This window comes from Schistocerca nitens, chromosome 3 (genome assembly GCF_023898315.1).
Source record: "Schistocerca nitens isolate TAMUIC-IGC-003100 chromosome 3, iqSchNite1.1, whole genome shotgun sequence".
NCBI classification, from domain to species: Eukaryota; Metazoa; Arthropoda; class Insecta; order Orthoptera; family Acrididae; genus Schistocerca; species Schistocerca nitens.
The window spans coordinates 480,637,150-480,651,902 of record NC_064616.1 but is presented as its reverse complement, the minus strand read 5'-3'; positions in this window follow the sequence as shown (position 1 = coordinate 480,651,902).

The window sequence follows — 14,753 nt, the reverse complement described above, 5'->3', positions numbered from 1 at the left end:
TGGCGTCAACTCGAAAGACTTCTACCAGGCGAACGGTCTGCCCGACGGGAGGCCTTAGCCACACGGCATTTCCATTTCCATCTTATCACCAACATATACACACACGCGCGGATGAACCATAACATTATGGCCGCACCCTACCACGAGAAAGAATGCCGCATGTTGGCTATGCGGCCACGTGACGCAGTAAGGAATGTACGTACACTGATGACTGAGGGAAGTCTGACGACACAGCGGTAAGTCACAGACATCCTGGATCCATATTTCTTGCCTCTTATGGGAGAATCCACTAATAAGCAAAAACATGATGACCACTGCACACCACAACATTGGAGGCCGCCTGGTGGCGTTACTAGTATGTGACACGGTGACAAAAGTATGTAAGCGGAGTAGACACGGGCGGAAGATCACCGTAGCGAAGATACGGGCTGCAAATGGTGAAGTCCATAGAGATAAGCGAGTTTGACCAAGGGCGGGTTATTATTATGCAGAGCCTGTGAACGAGTATCTCGAAAACAACGAAGCTGGTCAAATGTTCACGAGCTACTGTCGTGGGCATGTACGGAAAGAGGTAAAAGGACACTGAAATTACCACTAAGCGCTAAATGGCTGTACTTCCACGACTCTTCACAGAACGTGGGGTTCGGAGGCTTGTCGGGACTGTAAAATAGGCAGATGGTTATCTGTGGCATATCTACCGAAAAATTCCCGGCCAGAGTGGCCGTGCGGTTCTAGGCGCTACAGTCTGGAACCGAGCGACCGCTACGGTCGCAGGTTGGAATCCTGCCTCGGGCATGGATGTGTGTGATGTCCTTAGGTTAGGTTAGGTTTAACTAGTTCAAAGTTCTAGGGGACTAATGACCTCAGAAGTTGAGTCCCATAGTGCTCAGAGTCATTTGAACCATTTGAACCTGCCTCGGGCATGGATGTGTGTGATGTCCTTAGGTTAGTTAGGTTTAATTAGTTCTAAGTTCTAGGCAACTGATGACCTCAGAAGTTAAGTCGCATAGTTCTCAGAGCCATTTTTTCTACCGAAAAAGCACAATGCTGGTGCATACGCTCAAATGTTCCAACACTCACCGTTCGTCGTACATTGTGGAATATGGAGCTCCGCAGCAGACCATCCCTAGCGTTCACATGTTGACCCTATGACACCGTCAGTTACGATTGCAATGGGTACGGGACCATCGGGAGTCGACCGCTGATCAATGGAAACGTGTCTGCTCCTCGGGTGAATCATGTTTTTGCTACACTAGGTCCATGGTCGTCTCCGCAACGGCTCGAAACGTGCAGCGCTTCACTGATACGCTGTGGGAGAGATTCTCCTGCGCTTACGTGGGACCTGTGGTGGTAATCAAACGCAAGCTGACAGCAGCGAACCACCTACATCCCCGATGGAGAAGTCATCTTTCAGCTGTATAACTGTGTGTGTCTCGGAGCCAGAACTGTGGTACTGTGATTTGAGGAGCGTTATAGTGAACTCACGTTATGTCTCGGCGACCAAATTCACCTTATGTAAATTCTATGGAATCCATCTGGGTCGCTATTGGTTGTCATCACCGCGTACGCAAATCAGAGGCTGGAAGTTTCTGTCAATCACACGACCTGTGCTTAGATATCTAATGCCACGTACCAACAAAGTGTCGAATCCCTAATACTCAGAACCAGTTATGTGTTTCGTTCTAAAAACGGACAAACAAACTATTCGGCAAGTGGTCATAACGTATTGGCCCATCAGTGTAAGCGGAAAACAGACGAGTGTGGACTCGTTCTAGCGACTATACGGAGCGCAGATAGGGAAATTCACTGCCACAAGCGACTTTGATAAAGGGCAGATTGGCACGGCCCCGCACCAGACCGAGAATCTCGGTTTTTCGCGTGCTACCGTCGTTGGCGTATATGAATCAGTAATTTTAGAAACTGGGTAAGGCCAGAAAGGGAACGTGTTCAACAGACGAAAATCTAACTACAGGTCAGAGAAAACGAAAATTAAATATTTTTCTGTGTGTGCTGTAACAAAGAATGGTCTTTCTCAGCCATAACCCATAATAAGTAGTTTCAAAATAGCTTTATATTATTAAAGTTGGAAGAGTTGCGTTGCCTCTAAAATTAAGGTTATATTGTATGGGTTCAAAGTCCATGGTTCAAATGGTTCAAATGGCTCTGAGCACTATGGGACTCAACTGCTGAGGTCATTAGTCCCCTAGAACTTAGAACTAGTTAAACCTAACTAACCTAAGGACATCACACACACCCATGCCCGAGGCAGGATTCGAACCTGCGACCGTAGCGGTCTCGCGGTTCCAGACTGCAGCGCCAGAACCGCGCGGCCACTTCGGCCGGCTCAAAGTCCATGGTATTACAATTTGTAATACAATAGCAAACGCAAAATCTGAAATGTGAAACATATGTATATTAACAAAATATGGTAAATCCGTAGCACATTAGTTAAATTTACACTAACATAATTTGAAGACTAGGTATCATGTTCTCTTTTCTGTTCTTAACGATATTTTCAGGATTATTGATAATAACGATCCCACCAAAATTAACAGCTTAATGAGCTGTGGAACAACACAATTTTCCTTACGTGGAAAAAGTAGTGTACATTTTCTAAACGTGTTCTTATAGGCTTTTCTGGGTGGGAGGCTTACTGAATCACTATGTTCTATGGCTCTCAGGTTGAATGCGTGTTGCACCAAATCATTGGTGAATTTTGATGTAGTAACTACACTGAGTTACCTGCTGAAGTATTTGAAATAACTGAAACTTGTTGTATCTTCTGCCATCGTAGAAGATTGATACTTTCCGTGGAGTTTACATTTGCCATGGTAACGTAGCATTTAAATTGGGAACTTTATTGTATTAGTAGTTCGCACACCTGTTCTGGATGGTAAATTTTATTATGTTTTCATATTAATCTATTTACTACCCTGAAATCACTGTCGTTTGTAGGAAACAATGCCCCCTTATGGGGAAAAGCTGCTCAATAGTCTTAAAACGTTTGGTTCTCTAAGTGCTACGAGAGCTCACACGATCGAGTAGTTCCTGTTTTGCCCCCCTCCCCACCCCCTCCATCCCTTTGCAAGCATCGGCAAAGATGGAATTCCATAATGTCCAGGGACAGATTGTTACTGATATAGTGAGTGATGAAAGATGCTGCTTCATTTGTTCCTTTTTTCCTTTGACATGTAGTATAGATGTAGAAGTGGCCAGTTTCAGTTTTCATGTTGTGAACTTCAAATACATTAAGTGCCAACTGACGTAAGTAAAATAACTGTTATACTGAAGTAACTGACAGACATATATTTTGCTTCTACTCAAAGGCGAGCACTGAGACATCATCCCATTCTTAACACCCCTTAACACAGCTGTGTTGATTTTTGCAGAACATTATAGAACTGTTTTGCTCTTCTCTTATGTACCGCCAGTTCCGCCTCGGCTACATTTTTGGCCACATTATTGAGAAATGGTGATTTTAACTTCATCTCAAGCACCTCAGAGATACAACAGGTATCCACCTGTGACCGTCCAAAATTTAGGTCAAGGCGTCCTTAAAAATATTTTTCTTAGTACTGATAATTCACTTTAATGTCTGGTTGTTTAACTTTGAAATGATCAAACATGATTTTCACAAACGGTCTTCCGTCCAAGTAAAGAGACTCATTCCCGAAGAAATGAAGCTGTTTGTTGTAGAAAATGATTCAAAAAATGGTTCAAATGGCTCTGAGCACTATGGGACTCAACTGCTGAGGTCATTAGTCCCCTAGAACTTAGAACTAGTTAAACCTAACTAACCTAAAGACATCACAAACATCCATGCTCGAGGCAGGATTCGAACCTGCGACCGTAGCGGTCTTGCGGTTCCAGACTGCAGCGCCTTTAACCGCACGGCCACTTCGGCCGGCTAAAATGATTCAACATGACTGTGGATATACATTAGTATGTCAGCAGAGTTCGCATTTGCGGTAACATTTTTCCTATGTTGGTCTCCTGCAGATTTACCGGAATGCAATAATTCCCTTATACGGGCGGCCGCTGTGGCCGAGCGGTTCTAGGCGCTTCAGTCTGGAACCGCGCGACCGCTACGGTCGCAGGTTCGAATCCTGCCTCGGGCATGGATGTGTGTGATGTCCTTAGGTTAGTTAGACTAATAGAAGCTAGTAAATTGATAAAAGCCTTCTGATACACTTCCTTTCGTGATTCATTGATGATAGAACGGTATTTGAAGCTAAAGTTACGTTTTACCAAACTGTTTTCTTTGTTAAGACGTTTCGTCTGCACAGACTGACATTCTGTTAACCCTTGCAGATAGAGGTCTCGCTTCACAAACTGTTAAATTTATCTAAAATTCGTTTCTCTTGTACCTCGTCTATATCACGAGAACATTCTTTATTACAGCTGCATCTGGGACCAGTTTGTCGTGCTGGAACAATTTTACTACTATGGTCTTTATATTTTTTCCCTTTTCACTTTAGATCAAAGCATTCTTTAAAATATTTTGCGTAATACAGATAAGTCACTTTAATGTCTGGGTTCACTTCTATAAAAATCAGCATTTCTAACACCATTATGCCGTTTCCTCCTGTTTTCGCTCTTCATAATTCGTCGATGACTCAATAACGCAAAGAATAAAAGTAAAATACTGCCCATATTCGCAACCCAAACAAATCAATTATTGAAACCCCCAGGCTGTGGCTAAGCCATGTCTTCGCTATATCCCTTCTTTCAGGAGTGTTAGTTCTGCAAGGTTCGCAGGAGAGCTTCTGTAAAGTTTGGAAGGTAGGAGACGAGATACTGGCAGAAGTAAAGCTGTGAGTACCGGGCGTGAGTCGTGCTTCGGTAGCTTAGTTGGTAGAGCACTTGCCCGCGAAAGGCAAAGGTCCCGAGTTCGAGTCTCGGTCGGGCACACAGTTTTAGTCCACCAGGAAGTTTCATATCAGCGCACACTCCGCTGCAGAGTGAATATCTCATTCTGGAAATCAACTATTTATAACAAACGAAGAGAACAATTCAATTTGAACGGTGGTACCTACATTGACTACAGAAACAGCGGTAGTCCTGGACTTACGAACTTTCTCAAATTAATCAGATTTATCGCACTTTATGATATTGCAGTACTTACATTGTTAAGATAAATGATACAATGTTCCTTCGGCCCTGCATTGAGCCGTGATCGAGTCACGGTCCGGCACAAATTTTCATTGTCGTCATTCCCCTGTATAGCTGATGATTTCATTTATCGCACTCTGTTGTGCTGCAAGAAAACAGTGGACTACCGCACTTTCTATGCAGGGTGATAGAACTTGGCTCAGAGAAATAGATAATAAGAAAATCTGACTCGAAAAAAAGAGGAGTGATTTTGTTTTTAAAATTGCTGATTTATATGGAAAGTGAGTGAAAGACGGCGGAACCACGAGTAGGCACCACGATATCGGAAGTTTACGCCTCATCACAGGACTTTATGGACGGAGACGTCCGCTCTGTAATGTAGGATGTACGGTGATCTGTCTCGTCCTTTCTCCATCAGGATGGTGTAAGTAACATAATATGAAACCAGTTGGTCACTTTATTGACAGAATTGTTTCAGTTGGCATAAACGTTACATTGCGCACACATTTACACTGCTGGAAATTAAAACTTCAGCGTGATTAAGGCGGCGTGCAGCAAACGTCGAATTGGTGTGAAATGTACTACATGCCTGAATATGCAGAAGTCAGCATTTAAGTGTATCTGCACAATACAGATAGAAATAGCCAGAACATTCTGTATACAAGGAAGGATTATGTAGCCAGTTTCTCATTCGGAAACTGCACTCGTATATTTTTTGTTTATGCCTCTGTAAGAAAGAGAAACTTCAACCACATTGTATCACAATTCGATAGCAGCAGTATCGTGGTCTATCGAGACTGTTGTTGATCATTTGCAATACTAGTACTCGCATTGGTCAGGATACCAAGACTGTCGTGTGAATATGGAATCGATGGGTTCAGGATGACCATAGTCAATAACATTCAGGACGCTAACTGCCCTGCACGACTAGTGGGCAGACAAATAGTCCATTGCACCATGAGAGATCGGATAAACGTGTCAATTACTGCAGTTAGTCAAGAATTCTTTGATCTCTTGCATAAAATGACACGCAGATTACTAATTATATTGCCCCACGTTTGGCGCCAAAAATGTAGTGAATCCTTCAAAATACTCTATGTTATCACGTAGCATGCAAATTAACAGTGACATTGCTCCACGTTGGGAAGAGGTGACATCAGCAATTGAGGGAAATCAGAAAGTAAAAGGTTATGAGAGTAAGAGGTTGAGAAGCGAATGGAACATACCGTTTAGATGAATAAAACATGAAATGACTGCATTTATTTCAGTACCTTTTGCACACACACAAGGAACTAGAAATCTCAGGGCCGATTTTACTGGGCGTGGACACTATTCAGTTAGTAAGGGGAAGGAGGGGGGAATGAATCATCTGACCATTCTTCACAGTCATTTGTGGAGTGGTGATACGGCGGCAGGTGCTACGTCGGTACGTCGCGTCACCTGGAAGCTGTGCGGCGGCGAGTCGGCTGCTCCCCTCCGTGTTCGGCAAGGCCTGAACTGGTCTCCGCGTCAACTACTGTTGTGGCGTACGTGGCCGAAGCAGCGATATCGCAGTATCAGGAGGCTTATGTAGTTTATGGACGAAAGCCCCCCATGTCATCTTGCTTCCTCTGTCTCACAGACTGTCCTTTCCCCTCTAATCCGTCTTAGTTCACCGACTCGTCAAATTTTTCATCCTCTCAGCGTTTTCATTGGCGGCATAGTTTGCAATGTCGCCCAATGAGTGATCGACGTTTCATGACGACACCTCACAGTGCAGGGTGGAAATTTTCGGTCTTGCGTGGGGTGGTGTGTCATCGGGCATTGGCGTCTTCCTCACGTTCTTACTGTCATGGCTGTTCCCAGCGTTGGCGCATATTGTTCCGATGGTTTTTTTTTTTCATTCCTAAGTTGCTGTGAAAGCAACCAGACAATACTTCTGTCTAACAGCTATCTCAATGTGACGTCCATAAAACATTTTTCAAGCAGGCTGACTTCTTCCGTAGTTGTTCAGTTCCATTTGACTCCCTGTGCGAATTCTTGGCACTTTGTGTCTACGCTCCATCTAGGTGCCTGTGGAGGGTGCTTGCACGCTCAACAAATTCTCGCTTTTTTAAGGCAGGTGATAACGGCTGCTGTCAGCTAGAAGATTCACACGCCTCCGCCTGTGCATTCTTGATGCTTTTATGTCTATGCTTTTGCTTTGTCTTTGCAGGAGTCCACAGTTATGTACACAGCTTCTCATTATCCACTAGGCTCTTCGCAATGTGTCCATTCTTAAGCAAGGCTTAGACGTCTGCCAGCCTACCCCCTGCATGGCTGCAGAAAGCCCCACATCCGCATCTCTCCCGGCTGCCGAATGGGGACCGGTTTTTCCCTCGTCCTGGGCTGCAGGCGCTGGAAGTTGGCGAAAATGACCACCAGCTGAGGTATCACAGTACCTTGAATCAGGGACTGGGCTTGTGGTTAGAAAGAAAAGTATCCACACAGACAGTGCGACGACCTCTGGACCACCATGGATATTTAATGACCATTGTTGCAGCTTCCCTTAAGACGGTAGCAGAGACAGGTGCGCCATCTGTAGGGTGCCCAAAAACAACACTGGACGCAGCAGCTGGCACTGTATCATCTTTTCACACAAATATCAGTTATGCGTGAACCATGACAGTGGACGTATATACTTAAGGAGGGTAACAAATATTGACAGATTTCACTCGTTATTCCCACACGGGCCCAAATCCTAGGATTATGGTATGGTTTGTCATTGGATGCACAATAAGACCACATCTCGCTAGTATAGCCGATCATTTGGACAGAAGCCATCGCTTTTCTGACGTTTTAACACCAGTGGCTGAGTCCTACGTTCGAGGACTCCGTGATGTCGTCTTTCGATAACACAAGATCCCAGATCGCACGTGCAGTGCTAACCTGCTTCAGTATAGAGAGTGTTCGTCTGCTGTCTTTGCCAGTAATTTCTCCAGATATCTTGTCAAGTGAAAATGTCTAGTAATGGGTTGCTGAGAGACTGGAACACCACAGCCCACCAGCCGCTATACATGATGCTCTCTGGCATAGATTTGAAAGAGCATGGAATGACATACTCGTATCTATCACTCAAGCTCACTTTGCACAGCCGTACTGAGGCCATTGTTGCTGCCATAGGTGGCTTTTCTGTGTACAAAATTTCACATCATGTATACCCCAAATCACTTACAGATTTATTTATGCATTATTGTTACTGTACAGTATTTGCACAATAAGAAATATTTCGTTATTTGCTATCCTTCCTGGTGGTACAGTTTTAATGGCCAGCAGAGTATAGTACAACCCAACTTCCGTAATAAATTCCTTTGAGGTACTCTGACCATTAAAGAATGTCTCGAAAAAAAATGTAAACATGTAAGGGAATAAAGCAATGCGGAGTAAAGAGTCACAAACACAGGATCAAACTTAGATGAGCCTTCTAGTGAAATACCACCTTCAGGAATTTAATAGTTTTCTTCTTACCTTCTGTAGCTGTTAGTGTTTCAAGAAGGGAATGAGCAACCTACATGTGCAAATCACTATCTTTGTCACTAATTGAGGCAGTACACAGCAACAGCAACTCCATTTCTCCAAAATATTCCAGATGTGCAACCTGCTATCACATACTACTTTTCTTGTCCACATCCGAAATGTGTGTCCTGTTAATATGGTTGTGTAATGTGCTCTCTGGTAGCTGAGTGATTAGCCGGCACGGTAGCTCAGCGTGTTCGGTCAGAGAGCCGGTTGGCCTCTGTAATAAAAAACTGAGTGGAATGATCAACCACCGAACTTGAACAGGATGTCTTGCGACGTCCGCAACGACCAAACACAACGATCAATAACGAACAAAATGCGAAAAAAAAGTTGTCAGCGCGACAGAATGTCAATCCTAAGGGCTCGGGTTCGATTCCCGGCTGGGTCGGAAACTTTCTCCCTTCAGGGACTGGGTGTTGTATTGTCCCAATCATCATCATTTCATCCCCATCGACGCGCAAGTCGCCGAAGTGGCGTGAATTCGAAAGATTTGCACCCGGCGAACGGTCTACCCCACGGGAGGCCCTAGTCACACGACATTTTTTTTATGTGCTCTTCTTCGCAAATTTATCGCTAGTAACATGTTTTCTTTTGCCTTAATGAATATTATGTCATTGAATTTACACTTCTGGTTTATTGTACCACAAGTTACCTGTACAACAAACATCATAAGGACTCATTATTCTTTTCCTTATAATCAGTACCTGCTGCACCCTCCTGAAAACGATTCATTAATTGAATTGCTAAGTGGCTCACTTATCATTACTGTTAGTCAGCACAACGATCTCAGAGTTGTAAAGCAGAGAGTTCTTGGAGAGGGACCAAGGCTTGATTACAGAAAACTGGTTCTAGTGAATGTAGGTTGCAATCGTTATCCGGAGATGAAGAGGACTGCTCACGACTGACTAACTTGGCGAGATGCAGCAAATCAATATCCAGACTGAAAACTCCAACAACATTGGCTAATAACTGATTTCGACTCGAGGTATCGTACACTGACGTAAAAAAATCGCAGCAGGAAAAAGGACTTTTGCGACATAAACTAAAGCTGGTAGACGTGTTTCTACATCTGAAAGATGATGTCTATTCAGATTTCGCGCCAGTCGCGTAAGAGTGGTGCTAGTAGCGGCACAATCAGGATGCAAATCTTGCTTGCTTTAAATACATGCTCAAATGGTCGTGAGCGTAAGTTACCTTTGAGACTGCACGTGGTGAGTTGAAATTAGTCGAGAATGACTTTAAGCTGACAAAGACGTCATTATCAGCAACTCACTAAGTTTGAACGTGGTCGTGTAATAAGATTACGAGAAGCTAGATGTTCCTCCTGCGATGCTACAGAAAGACTTGGCCGGGATGTAGCCAGTGTACGTAATTGCTGGCAGCGGTGATCACGACAACGTTGGTCGTAAGAAGACAGGGCTCCGGAAGGCCACGTGGCACAACCGAGAGCGAAGACCATCGTGTTCGGCGTATGACCTGGCGCATCGCACTGCATCTGCAGTAGCAATTTGAGCAGCACTTGGCACCGCAGAGACATAACGAACTGTTACAAATCTCTTATTTCAAGGACAACTCCGAGCCAGGCGTCCTGTGGCGTCCATTCCACTGACCCCAAGCCACCACCATTTGCGACATCAGTTGTCAGTTGTGTCAAACGAGAGTTCATTGGATGGCAGGGTGGAGGTCTGTTGTGTTTTCTGATGAAAGCTGGTTCTCCCCCGGTGCTAGTGATGTTGGTGACGGTTAGGCCAGTTGAGGGTCTGCACCTAACCTGTCTGCGTGCTAGGCACACTGGCCATACACATGGGGTTATTGCCTGGGGTGTGCTCGATCGCCAGACCTGTCCCAATCGAGCACATTTCGGACATCATCGGAAGACGATTCCAGCTACATCCACAACCAGGATTAGACAACCCTGAACGGACCGATCAACTGCAACAGTCAAAAAATTCCATCCCACAAACTGAGAACCGGCATTTGTACAACACAATGCATGCACGTTACCACGCTTGCATTCCACATTCCTGCTGTTGCACCGGTTATTAATGTAGCAGCATTTGACATTTGCAATGGCTTATCTCGCACTTAATTTATCCTGTGACCTAGCGATGTTAATCACTGAAATGTCCGCCCCCGGTAGCTGAGTGGTAGCCGGCAAGGTAGCTCAGCGTGTTCGGTCAGAGGATCGCCGGCACGGTAACTCAGCGCATTCGGTCAGAGGGTTAGCTACCCTCTGTAACAAAAAAAAACTGAGTTAATGGAACAACTGGAATGGGTGTCTTGCGACGTCCGCCCCGAGCAGATACAACGAACGAAAACGAACAAAATGAGATTAAAAAAAAAAAACGAGGGTTAGCTGCCCTCTGTAATAAAAAAAAAACTGAGTAAACGGATCAACGAACAGGCTGAACGGGTGTCATCGGACGACCGCCCCGAACGAATTCAACGATCAATGTAGAACAAAATGAGATCAACAAAGAAAAAAAAGTGGTCAGCGTGACAGAATGTCAATCCTAAATGCCCGGGTTCGATTTCCGGCTGGGTCGGAGACTTTTTCCTCTCAGTAACTGAGTGTTGTGTTGTCCTCATCACCATCATTTCATCCCCATCGACGCGTAAGTCGCCGAAGTGGCTTCAAATCGAAAGACTTGCACCCGGCGAACTGTCTACCCGACGAGAGGCCCTAGTAACACGACATTTACATTTTTATCACTGAAATATGTTACCCAGACATATATATTCCCGAATTTTCATTACTCTACATTAATTATTTTTTGGTGGTGTGGTTTTTTTCCGTCAGAGTATATAAAGCTTGTATGCTGGAACCTAGAAACAGTAGCAAGTTGCCTATCTAACGAGTTCCAGGGACAACAAAAGTTTGATTTTCAATACTTCGCGTAACTCTTGACCGAATTTTAAAATTTAAAATAGTGTCAAAATCTACTCATTAAGAGGTAGATTCTTATGTTAAACATTTAATACAATAAGACAAGTATTACAGCCAGAAACTGTGTATTTGTTTTGAAGCAGCGTAACTGACGTTGTGCAAATATTACGAGGACTTGCTGAAAAGTAATGCCTCCGAATTTTTTTTGTGAAAACGCTTAAAGCTGTACCAACAAAACAAACGTTATTAACATTCTACATCATTATTCTTCATGTCTACATACTTATTTCTCAACATAGTCCTCTGGCGACGCACACATTCCGCCCGTCGAGAGACCAGTTTGTTGATGTCACTGTAGTATGTTTGACTTTGTTGACGAAGCCACAACTTCACGTCTTCTTGCACCGCTTCATCACTATCAAATTGAAGTTCTCAGAGATGATCTTTAAGTTTCGGAAGCAGATGAAAACCGAATGAGGCCAAGCCGGGACTGTATGGAGGACGATCAATAAGAGTGCAGCCAAGGCGTCGAATCGTTACAGATGTCGATGTGGTCGTGTGCGGTCTGGCATTGTCATTCTGAAGGAGAGGGTGCTCCATGTGTGGACGAACTGTTCGAATTCGAAACTCGATTACAGCACACCTCTCGAGCACCGGCACAGTTACGTTACACACAGCCGTGTTACACACTACAATTCGGAGCCTTCTAGTGGCAGAGGGCTGAAAATATGTCGACACGAAGAACAAAGATGTTTGTAATATTTAAAAATATTCAAGAGTTGTCACGCAAAAAAGTAGGAGGCTTACTTTTTTTCAGCACTCCCAAGTATATCGCTCCAGTATTTGAGAATGTGAGCGCTTAGCGACTCCCAGCAAACCTTAAAAATAAATTCAAACCCTTAAGAAACTTTTTTTTTCCTGACGTCCCCGACAAAATGATAAAAGGAAAAATGTTCGTAGACTACTACATTTTCGATGCTCATGCACAAAATTTTCAGCATCAGGCTTGACGTTGTAATTAATTATTCTTTACCGCTAACTCTGTTCGCAACACACATGTACGAGGTTCGTTCAATAAGTAGTGCAACAATTTTTTTTTTCTGAAAGCATGTTGGTTTTATTCAGGATCCCAATACACTATACTATTTTCCACTCTTTTGGCTACAAACCGTATTTTCCGACATAATCTCTGTTCAGTACGACGACCTTACGCCACCTTATTGACAGGGCCTGTATGCCCGCATGGTACCACTCTACTGGTCGAGCCCGCAGCTCGTGGTCTCGCGGTCGCGTTCTCGCTTCCCGAGCACGGGGTCCCGGGTTCGATTCCCGGCGGGGTCAGGGATTTTCACCTGCCTCGAGATGACTGGGTGTTTGTGGCGTCCTCATCATTTCATCATCATTCATTCAAGTGGCGAGACTGGACTGAGCAACGGTTGGGTATTTGTAAGGGCGCTGATAACCACGCAGTTGAGCGCCTCACAACCCAAACATCATCATCATCGTCATCATCTACTGGTCGACGTCGGAGCCTACGTCTTGTTGCATAAATAACCTCCCCATCATCCTCGTATTGCTTCACGTGGAAGGCATTCTTCATTGGTCCAAACAGATGGAAGTCGGAGGGTGAATGAGGAAGAACAGTCCAAAAAGTTTTGTGAGCTCCTCTCGGGTACGCAAATTTGTGTGAGGCCTTGCGTTGTCATGGAGAAAGAGAAAGTCGTTTGCATTTCTGTGGCGACGAATGGGGTGATGTCGTCTCTTTAGTTTCGTGAAGATAGCACAATATACTTCAGAGTTGATTGTTGCACCATGAAGGAGGACATCGAAGGGTCGTAGAAGACCGTCGCAATTACTTTACCGGCTAACGGTGTGGCTTCGAACTTTTTCTTCGGAAGAGCAGTGGTGTGGCGCCACTCCATGGATTGCCGCTTTTTTACCGGTTCTAACTGATGAACCCATTTTTCATTGCCTGTGGCGACGTTCGGTAAAAAATTGTCACGATAAGCCTCGTAACGCGCGAACAATTCCACACAGATAGTCCTTCGTTGCTGTTTATGGTCTTCAGTTATGCAGCGAGGAACTCAGCAGACACACACCTTTGAGAACCCAAACTGTGGGACAAGCGTGTCAACACTACCAACACAGACGTCCAGTTGTGCAGCGAGGTGTTTTATTGAGATCCGTCGATGACCTAGAATGGAAATGTCCGCACTTTCCAACATTGCAGAAAACACAGCTGGTTGCGACCAGTCGGCACGCACGAAATCGGATAGGTTTGCGTGATCTTGTTTGTGATGATGACAGACGCATCGCCCAACGACTCCCCGTGCTTTTGTTCACTACCAGGTCTCCATATACATTCTGCAGCGCATATGAATATCTGTGACACTCTGGTCTTCCGCCAAAAGAACCTCAATGACAGCTCACAGCTTGTAACGCATCTCCGTTACAGACGCCATTTTGAAGGCTACGCATAGCGTCGCCACCTGTTGGAGCTTCATGAAACTATAGGTGCTAAATTGAGAATATTCAACGATGTCTCGCAACAAATTCCGCAATTCTTCAATCGAAATTGGCCGAGAAAGAAAAGCGTTGCGTTACATATTGAACTCACGTCATACATTGTATTGTATTGTATGTTAACCGGGGGCCTAGAAACGACGGAGAGGCTCCGTCCCCGCCGCAGCCGCAGTGGTCCACAACCCCACGACGGCTACCGCAGTCCACTTCACCCCTCCGCCGCCCCACACCGAACACAGGGTTATCACGTCATACATACGCGTACATTATTTAATTTACTTGCAAATTTGTATCGTTGCGCAACGCACACTTCAGAAGATACACGTCATAAACATTTATATGTGAGAAAAATTTGTGTTTTTCTTGAGATATACAGCAATTTACCCGGTCTATGTCCATGGAGTGTTTCATACACTACTGGCCATTAACATTGCTACACCAAGAAGAAATGCAGATGATGAACGGGTATTCATTAGACAAATATATTATACTAGAACTGACATGTGACTACATTTTCACGCAATTTGGGTGCACAGATCCTGAGAAATCAGTACCCAGAACGACCACCTCTGGCCGTAATAACGGCCTTGATACACCTGGGCATTGAGTCAAATACAGCTTGGATGCCGTGTACAGGTGCAGCTGCGCATGCAGCTTCAACACGATACCACAGTTCATCAAGACAAGTGACTGG